This window comes from Anser anser (genome assembly GCF_964211835.1).
Source record: "Anser anser genome assembly, chromosome: 2".
Lineage (NCBI taxonomy): Eukaryota > Metazoa > Chordata > Aves > Anseriformes > Anatidae > Anser > Anser anser.
In genome coordinates, this window is record NC_139721.1 from 67,373,473 (window position 1) to 67,387,200 (window position 13,728).

The 13,728-nt window shown below is 36.0% G+C and overlaps 1 long non-coding RNA gene across 1 annotated transcript in view; it reads right to left on the bottom strand.

Moving 5' to 3' along the window:
* Nucleotides 1-3,041: 3,041 nt before the first annotated feature.
* LOC310893258 overlaps nt 3,042-13,728 on the bottom strand; it is a 75,093-nt gene continuing 64,406 nt past the window's right edge. The window contains exon 3 of the long non-coding RNA XR_014578848.1: nt 3,042-4,058. This is a non-coding gene — a long non-coding RNA (uncharacterized lncRNA). The remainder of the gene's footprint in view (nt 4,059-13,728) is intronic.

The window sequence follows — 13,728 nt, forward strand, 5'->3', positions numbered from 1 at the left end:
TTCAGAAGCATTTTAATACTGTTGGGTGGTGAGGCACTGGAACAGGTTGCTCAGAGAAGTTGTGGATGCCCCATCCCTGGCAGTGTTCAAGGCCAGATTGGCTGGGGCCAATTGCTTGGGGCAATCTGGTCTAGTGGAAGGTATCCCTGCCCATGGCAGGGGAGTGGAATTAGATAATCTTGAAGGTCCTTTCCAATCCAAAACATTTTATGTTTCTGTGATTCCATTTTGATACATATCCTCCAGTCTTTAGTTGAAATCCCTGCACAAAAGATTTGATGACATTTTCATTAAGTTACACATTAACAGACACATGACTTCACTCCTAAAACAGAGAGACAGGGACAAAGAGGAAGGCTGAGCACAGCTTTTTGACTTGGTCTTACCTGGGATCTTTTGAGGCAATTTTTTTTTAAATACCTTAGTTGCTACGAATTGGCAATATGTAATGCTTTTTGCCCCGTCTACCCACGTTCCTGTAGCGTTGGGTTGTACTAATGTTTATTTTCTCTTTCTCCCATCTCAGTCTTGTGACTTTTCTCTTACTGTGTCCTTCCCTTTAGCAGGCTGGACAAACAGAAATAACAAGAAAAACTTGAGAACAAAAAGAACAATTAAAAATGTGTATCAGAAGTGATTCCTCTAAACTATTTCTAGTGAAAAATGCTGATTATGTATAATAAGCTCTTTGTGAAGAGGTGTAACATCTCATGAATGTCTCTTACACTGGAAAGGAACAAAAGATTACTGAGCAGCAAAAATACCATTGTGAACACTGTGAACCTGCTGTTTTGTTCTTAGGGCTTACATCCTAATTATAGCAGTTTTCTTTATTCTTTTTTTAAGAACCATTTTTTATTGCAGTATGGACTGGACATAAACATTCCCTTGGATCCTATGTGTAAATAATGAAAACATAAAAACTATGGATTTTTCCCCTATCAAGCAGGTTAATAGTTTAATTGTATACAGTTATTCTTACATTAAAAGCTGCATACCTGGCAAGCTTTATCGGGTAACAGGGACTTTTAAATGTGCCAATGTTTCTACAGAAGTAACGCAGGTCAATTGCAAAAGGGATAACCATAATGATTAAATCATTAAAATTTTGTCTATGCTTCACAGAGCATAGAGAAAATTAACTTCCCACCAACCTCATTTTTCTGCTGAACATGAAATAATGATTTTCTGCCAGTATAATTACAAAGCTAACATCTGATAGAGTCAGCATCCAGGGGGGATTATCACATGCATGAGTATTAGACCTCATTACCAGCTTGACTGCAAAATTATTACATCTTGTAATTGGATGGTGAGATTTATATACAGATTGGCTGGGTTCTCTGTAAGATTGTAATTACAAGCTTCGTTGGTTCGCTACTTATCACACGGTGCAGGAGGAGGCAAAAACAAGCAGAGGAAAGACCATTTCATTAAGCCATAACCCTATCAAGGGAGGAGCACTGTAACATCCCTGTATTTATTAGGCCAAACAGAGCTGTTTGCAGAAGGGGAGGCCATTTATTACTGCCTGACAAATGGGATTTCATTTATTTAACCTTGGTGATCTATTTCAGTAAAATGTACAAACGAGCCATCCATTTTATGATTCCGGAGTCAACGCCTCAATTATCTAAAGGCTAACTGACTGTTAAAGCACCCATCTGCTAGGATGAATTCATTGATTTAATTTGCTTCATGTTACTGAATGATTCTTCGTAGCCGGGGAGGGGAAAGGAAGGGGGGGGGGGGGGGGGCTGCTGGTTTAGGAGAATGCATCAGAGTGATTCAGCACACTTGTGTCTGTCTGCATGTGTATGCGCGCGCTCATGCTTTTTTAATCCTTCAGCACAATAGAAGAAGGCGATCAATAGCAGCTTAAATTTTATAAGACAAGGAGTTAAGTTGTTCGGCCCAAGCCAAAACACCTTTGTTCTACCATAACAAGTAATCTCTGTGGTGGAATTAATATTGACAAGCTGGCTTCTTTGTAGCTAATTTTGTGGGTGCCTGAGCCAATCAGGAGCCTTGCAGTAATAGAGTTGTTATTAGAGTTCATTATAAAAGCTGTGGATCAATGGCTACACTGGGAGGGAGAGGACATGCTGCAGCAGGATGCATATGTATGCTCAAGGAAATGAAATCCTTTTAATGTCCTTGTAATAATTTATTCTATAGTTCTCCTTGACTTAAAGTTTAAAAAAAAAAAAAGAAAAAAAAAAGGATATTTCAAAAACAAAATTAAAAATGTTCCTTTGTGAGGCTTTTAATTTTGTCACAACACTGAAAATGATAGGAAGAAAAGTAGGATTTTAGGGGTGGAAAAACTCAGGGAGACCTTGTTAGCTAGTTCTGAGTTTTATCAGAACTGGGTTTCATTTGGAAAATGTCACCACTCCCATCCTATCCAAACCACACAGGCTGGTTTGCTGAAAGCTTAAGCCACAGTGAATGTAGCATTGATGTCTTTTAAGCCACCCCTTTTCTCCTGCCTCCGTAAACCATCTGTCTCATTAAATCTGATTTTTAGTTTTTCTTTGATGGGGTGTCATTTTGTAGAAAACATCTTTACATTCAAGGAGAAGAAGTCACAAATAGCACGCTAAAGCTTTTTCTCCTGTGTTTCTAGGGAGGAATGACCTGTATGCTGTGAGTTAGCACTTTCAGCAAGCTGACAAGGAGTTCACAGAACACAGCTCTTTGTAAAAGGTTGCCTCTTTCAGCTGTAAAAGGGCCCTTCTTGATGTAAGAGTTCCCAGAGTAATAACCCATTTCTCTTGCGGCAGCCTCCAGCTCATGCTATAATCTTTCCCACAAGCTCCGAATCAGTACAAGAAAGCTGTTTACTGGACAATTTTCCCTGCATCTCAATGTCAAATGATACTGCATTAAAATGTGAGAACATCGCACTCTAAGAAAGGCAGAAGGATCAAAGGGAACCCTCACAGTGAGTGAGTTGAGACAAATTAGCATCTTTTGGTCATGGTTTCCTAAATATAATAATATGGCATTTCAGGGCCATGAGTTGTTTGCTTTTCTTCCTTCATTTTATTTCACTAAAAAAATAATAAAATAAAATAAAATAATAAAAATAAAATAAAATAAAATAAATAAATAAGCCATTTATTTTTTCCATCTCCCTATTTTTTTCTCTGCCAAAAATATTGAATCACTTTCAATTGATGCAATTAAACAGGGTAAGTCCCTTGTGTAAACAATGTTGTTTAAGTTCCAGTAGATATCAGTAAGTCAATATGAGGGATTCTTCTGCAAAAATAAAACCCTCAAATATGAGCATTGCTCTGTCTTTTTTTGTTTGTTTATGTGTGTGTGTGTGTATTTTCAATTATCACATTTTTTCCCAAGGATTGACAAAAAATAATCATTTCAATTTCCTCATTATTTTTTTTTCCTCCAGACCTCTGTCTTAAAACTTAGATTCTATTTAATGTAGTAACAGAAAATATTCCAGGACAGAAAAGTTGGGATTCAAAGAAAACTTGCCATTACTTTTTCTATACACTTTTTCTACCACTCTTTTCCTCCAGACAGAGGAAAGTAGGTGAGTATCAAAAATCAGTGATGGAAAGAGTTGAAAGTGATGAGAAAGGTCAAAATACAGAAAATATAGAAACCCACAGAACTTAAGAATAATTTTGTGTTAATCAGAAAGTTCTGAATTTGACGATTTATTTCTTTACTTTTGCAAATTTCAGAATTTTGAGCTAAATATCTCAACTGGAATTTTATTTTGAAAAGGAGTGAAAGAGGAGCATATTTCCTCTTTCCTCAGCTCAAATAAATATTTTTTCCAATCAGCCTTTCTCATTTTTCTCTTTTCTTCATAATGATTTATTCTTAATAGTGGAAGAATCTCAACAGAAACGTATTTGTGGTTTTAGTGTTTCCTCATGCTATTCTCTGACATTCATGTCCCTCCCAGAATCTTCCAGGATCTTTCTGAAGGATGAATTTCATTCTTGATGGTGTCATTGTTCTTCAAAGTATGCCTCATGACATGAGGTATGTCATGTTCTTTGAGGTCAAGTAGGGAAAGCCTGTAATGAAAGGGAAAAATGGACTGGTCAATGAATAATGCTGTGTATCAGAGGTCAAAAGGAGCTTCCATACAGTAAAAATCACTGTCAAATTGAGCACAATCCTGCAACACTGATGAAAACAAACAGGAAAAGGCTTTTTAGGCCATTGTGAAATCAGATCACAATGAAGCTGATACAGAGATTAAGGGCAACCTAAATAGGGCTCTAAAGTTAAATGAATATTACCATCCTCACTGAAAATGGAGATTAAATACCAACCCAAAATGTAAGGGTAAGATAGCTACTGGGAACTGGCACATCCAAATATAGATGTAATAGAACAGCTCCAGCAATACCACTCAGTATCAGTCTTTCTGAATCAGATCTGGTCAAATAATTTGATCAGAATCAGATAATAAAAATCATAATATAGACTATGTGAAACACCAGTTTAAGCTGAAGCTTAAAACAATTATACTGCCTAGAGCCTGTAGGTAAGGGTTTGGACTTGGTAAAATAGGAAGGCTCCTCTAATCCTGGGTGTCTGCATTTTTTTCTCTTAAGAAATCTGAACTCCTCCTATGAGCAACAACAATGAAGAATACCCCTTTCAATGCAAAGCAGAAATTGCCCCAACAAATTATTTCTTATTCAGTATACATTATTTCTAGTAGACCATCCCTTAGTATTTTTTCAGCGTAGTGCTGTAAGTGCTGTGTGGTCAAGCCCGCCATGAGCTACATAGAGCTGAACTATGCGAAGCCCAGAGGAGCAATTATAAATTTAGTATTAGGCTTTCTTCCATGTTTCTGCCCTCATCAGTTTATCTACTGGGCCCCCAGCCAGACTTTCTTAGCGTTTGCTTGAAGCTCTTCAGGACACTAAATTTCTTCTTGCAGCATGTTTTGGGCTACTCCATGCCAATGTAATGCAAACACAGAAATAACAATTGATCTGTAGTTTTACATTCCCTAATACTGAATTTCACTTCTTTGAACCACTGTTAGTCACTCATTATTCTCATTCACCTACTTTCCACCATTTTAAAGACTGGAAATTATTCTGTTTGCTTTTGTACTTGCAGAAGCACACAACATATCTTGCTGTGAACCCTTGATCACTGACTTCAAAAGTTACCTCTATACCTCATTGCAATCCGTTATCAGTTCTACTAACATAAATGTGGATTAAATGCTTCCAGAATTAAGATCAGTCTCAAATACCCATTGATTTCAATGAAAACAGAATTTCATGTTGTAGATCTGGTTCTCTGTGACAACACTTCATTTTACTGACATTACCTCAAAAACTTCACTGAGACATCCCAAGATTTATTCTACACTAGAAGTAAAGAAAAAAACAGACCACACTTTTAAACAGTTCAGTCCTAGAAGAGGTGCTTTCTTTGTAACAGGTTTATCCTTAGTGGAGATGAAATAAATTGGGCAGTTGTATCTGAAAATATTTTGAACAGCATTAGTGGAGGGAGAAAAAAAAAAAAAAAAAGGCTGTTCAGAAGAACACACATTTTTCATCCCTATTGCTTTCAATTAACACACTCAATAAACCATTGAATGTAACTGAACGTTACATACACAGCTGCAGTAAAAAGCATCTACTATTCAAGTTTTAAAGCTACTCATCCTTTGGCCTTATACTTCAAAATAGGCTTGGGGCAGGAAGGTACCACAGTATAAATAAATGGCTTAGAGTATGCTATTCTTCAGTAAAATGTGTGTTGTAATGAGATAACACTGCACCTCTAGTAGTTCACCATATCCTGAAGGTCTACAGTTATCTCATTACAAAGCATGTATGGTCATGTTTTATTGACTAATTCAGTTTTGTTTTTATTTTTATTTAAAAATTTTCAGTATGACTCAATTGTCCATAGACAAACCAGTAGAAGAGATGTTTAGTGACAGTAGATTATTGTTGAAAGGCTGATTGTAAATTTCAACAATACAAGCGCCAACATTTCCACTAACTTTCAAGAGAGTAAGATATATGTCAACAGATTTTTGAAAACATCGCTTTCCTCTTTAAAAAACTCATGCTTTATCTAATCTACACACCTTAAGATCTGCTGCATTTCACAAATTAAATATGTCCACAACTCAGAAAAGACATTTGTCAGAAGAAAAAGAATCAAACAATGTAGTCATGGTAAGCCATAATTAAAGATTAGATCCAAAAACTGTTGACAAAACTCTCATCTACCATACACACATTTTCCCTCGTATTTTTAGAAATAAATTCTGAAGAAAGGTTGTATAGAAAACAGAGTTTTTTACTTTTCTTTCAAGCAAGTGCGGGTGGAAAGGCTGTTATTTAGAGCAGAACAGAGAATAGAAAGAGCCTGGCTGAATGGACACCAAATAGGTATCTGTGTTGTTAGCTCTAAGCAAACTTATTTCAAAGCGAGGTTTATTGAACAGGGTTACCAAAGCACCATAGACACAGCATATAAAGTATCAGATTGTCTCCCCACAACTCTATAAAAGCAGAGATAGCCAAAAATATGACTGTGGGAGATGGGATTTAATATTTGTGTTATCACTTGCTATGCCTTATGACTAGGAAAAATAGGTTAGTTATAATGTTTGGGAAGAGTGATAGTTTAAGAGTCACTGTTTTCCCACCTGGTAACTCCTTTCTCATTTGCACAAAATGAACAAATGTTGGGAACATACAAGAACATAAGGAAAGTATTTCTGAATAAAATCTGATAAATTCAGGATTCCACTGTTTTTGCCAACATCTACACTTTTGTGTAGATGTAATTTATCATTAAAAAAAAAAAAAAAAAAAGAGAGAGAGATCATTACTTTAAAAATGGTGAAAATACAGCAGAACTAAAACGGTCCTTCTCAGGACCTTGTTTTATTTTGCTTGGTGAAATTTTTCATCATTATTTTTTCTCTGCTGACAGTAATTAAAAATTAAAATACTTAGAGTCATCAGGCTAACAGCCTTTGAGATCTAGAAAAAGCTAAATCCAAAAGTATCGCTGTTTCTCATTTTGCAAATAAGGTACTCAACACTCATTTAATTTTTTTAAGTAGATTATATATTGCTGAACAGTAAGTTCCTCAAAGATGTTTTCTATCATTTCTTATTTGTGTGCTACTCCTGACAACTGTGATCATAAAGAAACATAGTCTTCAAGTGCAGTTGGAAACCCTCAGGACTTCTGGAGAAAAAATAAAAATAATAAATGTTTTCCTGAAGATAAACACCCTCAAAATGGGAAGAAAGAATAAATAAATTAGTGACTGTCTGCTGAACATATGATTTGGAACATTTGCTCAGAATCAGGGTCAGTGTTTAGGCAACATTTCTCTCCTCCCTCTCTTTCCGGGTGTCAAATGGTGTGTCAAAATTCAGTGTATCTACTTGTTAATCTTTTTTGATTTAGCATTCACCAAGTGAGATCAGTTTTCTTCAGTTTGATCCTCTGCTATCTGTGATTTCCTAGGTCTCCCATTCAAGTACTGGGCAGGCCTGGGACTATTTAACTTCAAAAAGTCAGACAAAAGTAAAGAAGAAAAGACACTCTGGCTGTCAGGCCAGTGTGGTACTGCAGATCACTGGTGGGCATCAAACTGAGTTTTCTGTCACCAGGGCATAAGAGTTTTCTATGCTACCAGGGCATAAGAGATCTCTGTACCTTTCCAGAAGTATTATTTTTACACCATTAATAAAATTACCAGTTCCGGTAAATACCAGTTCCAGTAAATTGAATGAAATTACAACAATGGATAGAATCTAGTATTTATATTAATATAGTCAATACACTAATTTTATTATTTTAGTACTGTATTTTTTGGGTGGGAAGGGTGTGGGAACTTATTGCTTCTAGCTCTCAGGTAAACACTTAAGTCAGCAACCCGTAGTGCTATGCTCCCCTATAGATATTATAATGTTGAAATCTATTGTGCACAGCAGAACAGCTTCAACAGGAGACAAGGGAGCATTCACCTTGGAATATCCTACACCTCAGCAGTGGAGGTGCTTAACTAATGCATTTACTTTACACCTCTTTTCTACTTTTTTCCCAATTCCTATGCCTAAGGAGTATACGAATCCTCCTTTGCAGGATCCTAGACATATGGGTTGCAAATTAAGAAGCTTTTTGCTATCTCAGTCTTGGGAAAAGAGCACTGCGCTCCCGCTAAAAACATCTGCAAAAGCTGCATGGTGTTTCTGTGGTGGATCAAGCATTTACAGTAAATAAAATAAAATAAAAAAAATAAAATAAAATAAATAAAATAAAATAAAATAAAATAAAATAAAATAAAATAAAATAAAATAAAATAAAATAATAAAATAAAATAAAATAAAAATCTAACACACAATGGGTTCTCTCCCACACCTACACTGAACAAGCACAGTCTTCATTAAAGACTGAGTAGCCCTCCACTGATCCTCATGCTAACTTTTATTCTTACGCTAAGGTTTTTCTTCTTGTGAAAACAACTCTCAATCATTCTTACCCACTTCATTTTGTGGGAAAATGGAACTAAAGAAAATATCAAAGTATACCAAAAGGATGGCTAGGAAGAAGGGTGCCTAAGTAATATAACTCTGCATTTCTGTGAGACCAGGACTGAGACCAGTTGAATTTGGGGAATGTCATGGTGCTTGCTCCCCATCTTTGGAATGCAAAGTGGACATCAGCTCCAGAAAAAAAGTAGCCGCCAGGCCTGAAGGGGAAAATGCACGTGAGTGCTGCTTCCTCACCTTGCACCCTCACAGGCAGGCTCCCTGTTTTCTCTATACTGCATCTGCTCAGCCTACCTCAGAGCTAGTTCAGCCCTTGCCTGAAAAGAAAGCATCTCCCCAGGGAGGCTCCACATGGCCCTGGTCCCAGCGAGGTCCCAGATGCTGCCCAGCTGGGAGACAGCAGTCCCACCCTACCCCAGGCAACAAAATGTCTCACTACAGCAATGAAAATAATACTTGATATGTAACACACATATGGCATGACTTTCCCACTTGCACTGCAAGACTTCATCAAACAGTGGAATAACTGTGGCATAAAGCCTGCATAAGTAAGGCAAGAATAAGACCCTTTTCTGTCCTCTACAGCTTGATCATATGAGCTGCTGAGCATTTCCCGCTAAGTGCTTAGTGCCCTCTCCTCACATCTATTCGATTTCAGTGAAAATTCAGCTGGCAAAGTTAATCGCTTACAACCTACTGTTCTGATGCAATATGTTGCTCTCATTCAGGAAATCTGAACTGAGTATACAAATTCCCAGGTCCCTCTTACAGTCAATAACTTACTATTTAAGTGCAGTGTGCACATTAGCCCCGAACAGCTTGAGACTGCATTCTCCATTGATCAGATAAACAATTTGTGAGATATTTTATTACAAAATGACGCACCAATTTAGCCATCTTTTCATCAATGATGTGCTTAAATTGGATGTGAAATGCCAAGAAAGTTACCTCCCCAGGGTGCCATCAGTGAGAAATGTAAAGCAGAGGCTTTCAGTTAATATGGTTCATGTAACTGAGTTTTATCTTTCAGTCAAATCAAATTTAAGTCAGCTGGTAATACATGTTTGACCTCCCATTATCTAAAGCCTTCAATTGCATTGTAGTGATTTGTTAATCTGGCCTTAAATCATCCAGCAACCTCTATACTTCTTTGTGAATCATGGGGTTTTCTTCTTCATTTTCTTCATTAGTCCACAGAGTACAACTGATAGCATCTCTGCCTTCTTTTCCACACTCCACTCATTCAAGAACCTTTATTTCTGTCAGATATAAAATGCAATATTGCTTCTAAATTCATTTAAGTATAGAAGACTACACTCTGTTTTTAACTACTTCAGAGAACAGCACAGATATCCTTAAAAGCTCCCTTTAAGATCTCTGAATTGCAACAGTAGAAAATGAATCGCATAGTCTTCGAGATCTTTTATCAAAAAATATCTAATCCCATGCTAGCATATTTAATGAGACAAATTAAATTAACAGAACAGATGTCCTATCTAATGTCACAGCAACCTCATGTTACACTTCTGCCATAGTTTGGTCACTAAATTTCAGGAATGACATGAACCATTATTAATGATATATGGCATAAGTAAATAGGTAACACTGTTCACTTTCCTTGCCACCACTTTTGGGAAAAAAATAATAATAAATAAATAAAGGAAGATAGCATAAGTAAGGTAAATAAATATTTTATAAATAAAATGTCTTCATAGTACTTACCGAAGAAAAAAACTCAGAAGTCAAAATTCATGAGACTATGAGAAAGCCTTTTTTTTTTAATGTAAAAAGGTAACTCTGTTATTTGCAATTTTGGGTTGTTATAAAAATTCCTTTATTTTAACATATGAACAATAGTGAGTTTTGTCAGCTTTTAAAAACCTGTTGAAAGTACTGTTTATTGCAGTCCACAGCACAAGTCCCTCACAGAGGACCAAGAAAAGTTATGGTCCAATGTGTTAGGCGTTAGTAACAGGCCTAAGGAAATATACACCACAAGCGATAGGGCTGAATTCAAACTTGTCCAACTCATTTCATGGCATGGTTACTAAACCTGTATTAGATGGGTACAACCTTTCAACCCCAGCTGAACCAAACAGGAGGCAGACTGCTCCTATGTAAGAGGATATTTAGCAGTGACTTGAGACATTTGGTCCTTTTGAATCCAAAAGGCAAAATAAGCTTTTTTTCCTGCCAACACAGTTTTTCTAGCCTTCTGAAATTTTTCAGATAGACTCTTCTCTTCTCTTGATCCACAGGCAAAATACCACCACCACTATCCCTTCCTCAAGTCAGACATGCTGTCTTTGCCACACCAAGTTATAAAGGCATACCTCCCATTAACCAAATCTCAAACAGTAGAGCAAATGCAGAAGCAGCATTAAACTTCAGGGTATTTTACTGAAGAGCTCTTAGGTTAACTTTTATTAAGTCAAGTTTTATCCTTTGTCCTTTCATGATGTCTCAAATGGTTTAAAATCAATTTCTCCTACATCATCAACATCTGCTTCAGCTACTAGCTCAATTACTGCCTGCGTGGATCCCACTTGCAAAAGAGCTCATGACAATGACAGCAAATGAACACATTGACACCACGAGAGACTTCTGCTCTTTTCTGAGCTTGAATTCATTCTTCTGGACCATTCAGATAAATAACCCACTACCCATGTCTAGTTCATCAGCCTTTTCACTTCTGCCATTGCCTTTCGGATAGGCTGCTAGAGAAGAGCCCTTCCACAGGAGCTACCTCTGAGAAAACAGCTGTCAAACAGACAAACTCAGGCAATTGATCTTGCACTTGAATATCAAGAAGCAATACTCCTCATTATATTCTAAAGAGTTATAATCTTATTCCCAGTAATAGTTCATACTAACAATCCTTTACCTTGTATCTTAAGCCTTGTTTCTTACTGCTTAGCACAAAAAGAAATGTTTACAAAAAAAAAAAAAAAAAGTCAAACTAGGAAAATATATTCTAGTTTGGATTTTCTTACTTTTGATGCAGTTCTAATGAGTCTGCTTTTCCGTGTGTCTCACTCTCTGTGTCACCCAGACTAGCAATAAAGAAGGTAATATATGTTACCATGTACAGAAGAGTTATGTGGCATAAAGCTTATAGCTCATGTATAGTTTAACAGCTTTGGTAAAACATGGGTGCAGCACTCATATGGAATTTGATGTTAAGATCATAGGTGAGGAATTAGCAGCAAAATTGTTAGTAAATGTTATTTTTCAATATATTGGGGAAAAAAAATCCAGGGGTTGTGTTGAGTATTAATAATAGCTTAACAATTGTTGAGCAGTGTTACAGCGTGACTGTTCTCAAACACACACACATACAAAAAAAAATTTGCCATGACACAGAGCATCGAAAGGTTGTGATGGATTGTTTGTTTGCTTTTTTGTTTAAAAAAAAAAAAGTATAAGGAAAAAATATTGAGGTCTTTTAATTTGTCTTTTTGGCTTGGTGCACTTGGAGAATGTTTTCAACTTTTTCTCAGCACAAGTAGGCTGAAAACATTTTCCCACTTCTAAACAAAAGAACAAACGCTGAGATTCTAACATAATCACTCACCTCTAGAATGTGAAGCTTTAAATAAACTCATAGCAAAACTGCTACTAAAAAATATTCTAAATGTATTTATCAACTGATGATCAGTCATGCCTCAGTACAAGCTAGAAAACTCAAATAAGGCATATAATGAGAACTCATTTTCAAACCCATGCAGCTGCTGGGTGATGCTTTATTCTGTCTTTTTTTGACCTCAATCGTACTCACAGTAGAGCCAAACCGTACTTCAGGAGAGAGGAATATGCTACTCACATGCACCCATAGATCCCAATGCAACAATACTTCTCATTTTACAGCTTCTCTACCACTTGAAAGTTATCATCCTGGACAGCAGCCCATAACATTAGTATTTATTTAAAAGTTAAAATCACTTTTCTAGTAAAGATATAAATAAATGCCTTGAAGTATAAACTTTCTACCTAACATCACTCTTCCACTAGATGGTAAGTAATCTCAGCTGCCAGATATACCTAAAAAGTTGAAGATCCAGTACCACAAAATGCAGACAAAAACAAACTAAAACTGAAGCCATGAGTCATAAGCTTGTCTTTACAAATTAAACAGAAAATTGCTACCTAGAAAACATTAGAAATATCTGAGAAAAAAGAAGAATTTCTCACTCTCAAACTGACACCAATAATTAAAATGTGTGTTTTCTTATTTGAATATCTTATTGTATTTGGGTGCTTGGAAAACCTTCTTGCTTTTCTTGTAAAATTAACTGCTGTTTACATTTCAAATATGGTGCATCCGGCAAATTTATTATAGGTCAGCAGTCAGAGCAAATTTTTAAATAAATCTTTTAAAGGGTCATAGAGTTATTACATTTTCTGTGATATTCTCAAAATTCAGAACAGCCAACTTGATGAAATCTTGCAGGCTTTTGTTTATTTTTTATTTTCATTATTAGCTTTAGTATTTATTATAACCTAAAGTGATCTTATTTTTATCTAGATAGTCTTTTACTGCTGTATATTTTTAAATTTCACAGGACTGTCTCTCAGCTAAACTGTTTGAATTTTCTATTCATACGCTCAAGACTGCAATGACCAAAACTGTTTGAAAAAATTTGTTACATGTAAGAGTAGACAAAAATTCATTCTTTTGTAGATCATGAAAAAGTTTGTCATTCTTGCAGGGGAGGGAGGATGTGATAATAGAAGGCAAAGAGCACCCACAGATTTCAATTATATTGTCAAAAACCAGATTTATTTTTTTTTTGAAAAAACAAAAAATGTCACAAATACTTACTGCTTTGCAACTGTCGCTTACATTCACGGATTCAGATGTGTTTGGATTTTTTTTGGTTTGGTTCCAAATCAAATTAGAAATAACATACTTGCTTGTGAACAAAATAAAATGTGGGTATTTAAAATTTCAATGATCGAATGCTCACGTGATCTTAATAATAGTGTAAGTCTAACACATTCACAGGAAGTTTCAGATTGAGTAACATCTTTCCAAACAACCTGACCAATATCATTGATCTAACCTCATTGATCTAGGTGATGTAGCTCCTGAAATTACTCAAGGTATCAGAATCTGACTCATAAGTCTTTCTGTTTGGGTGGATAAAAATGAAACAAATATTATCCCTGCCTACTGTATACA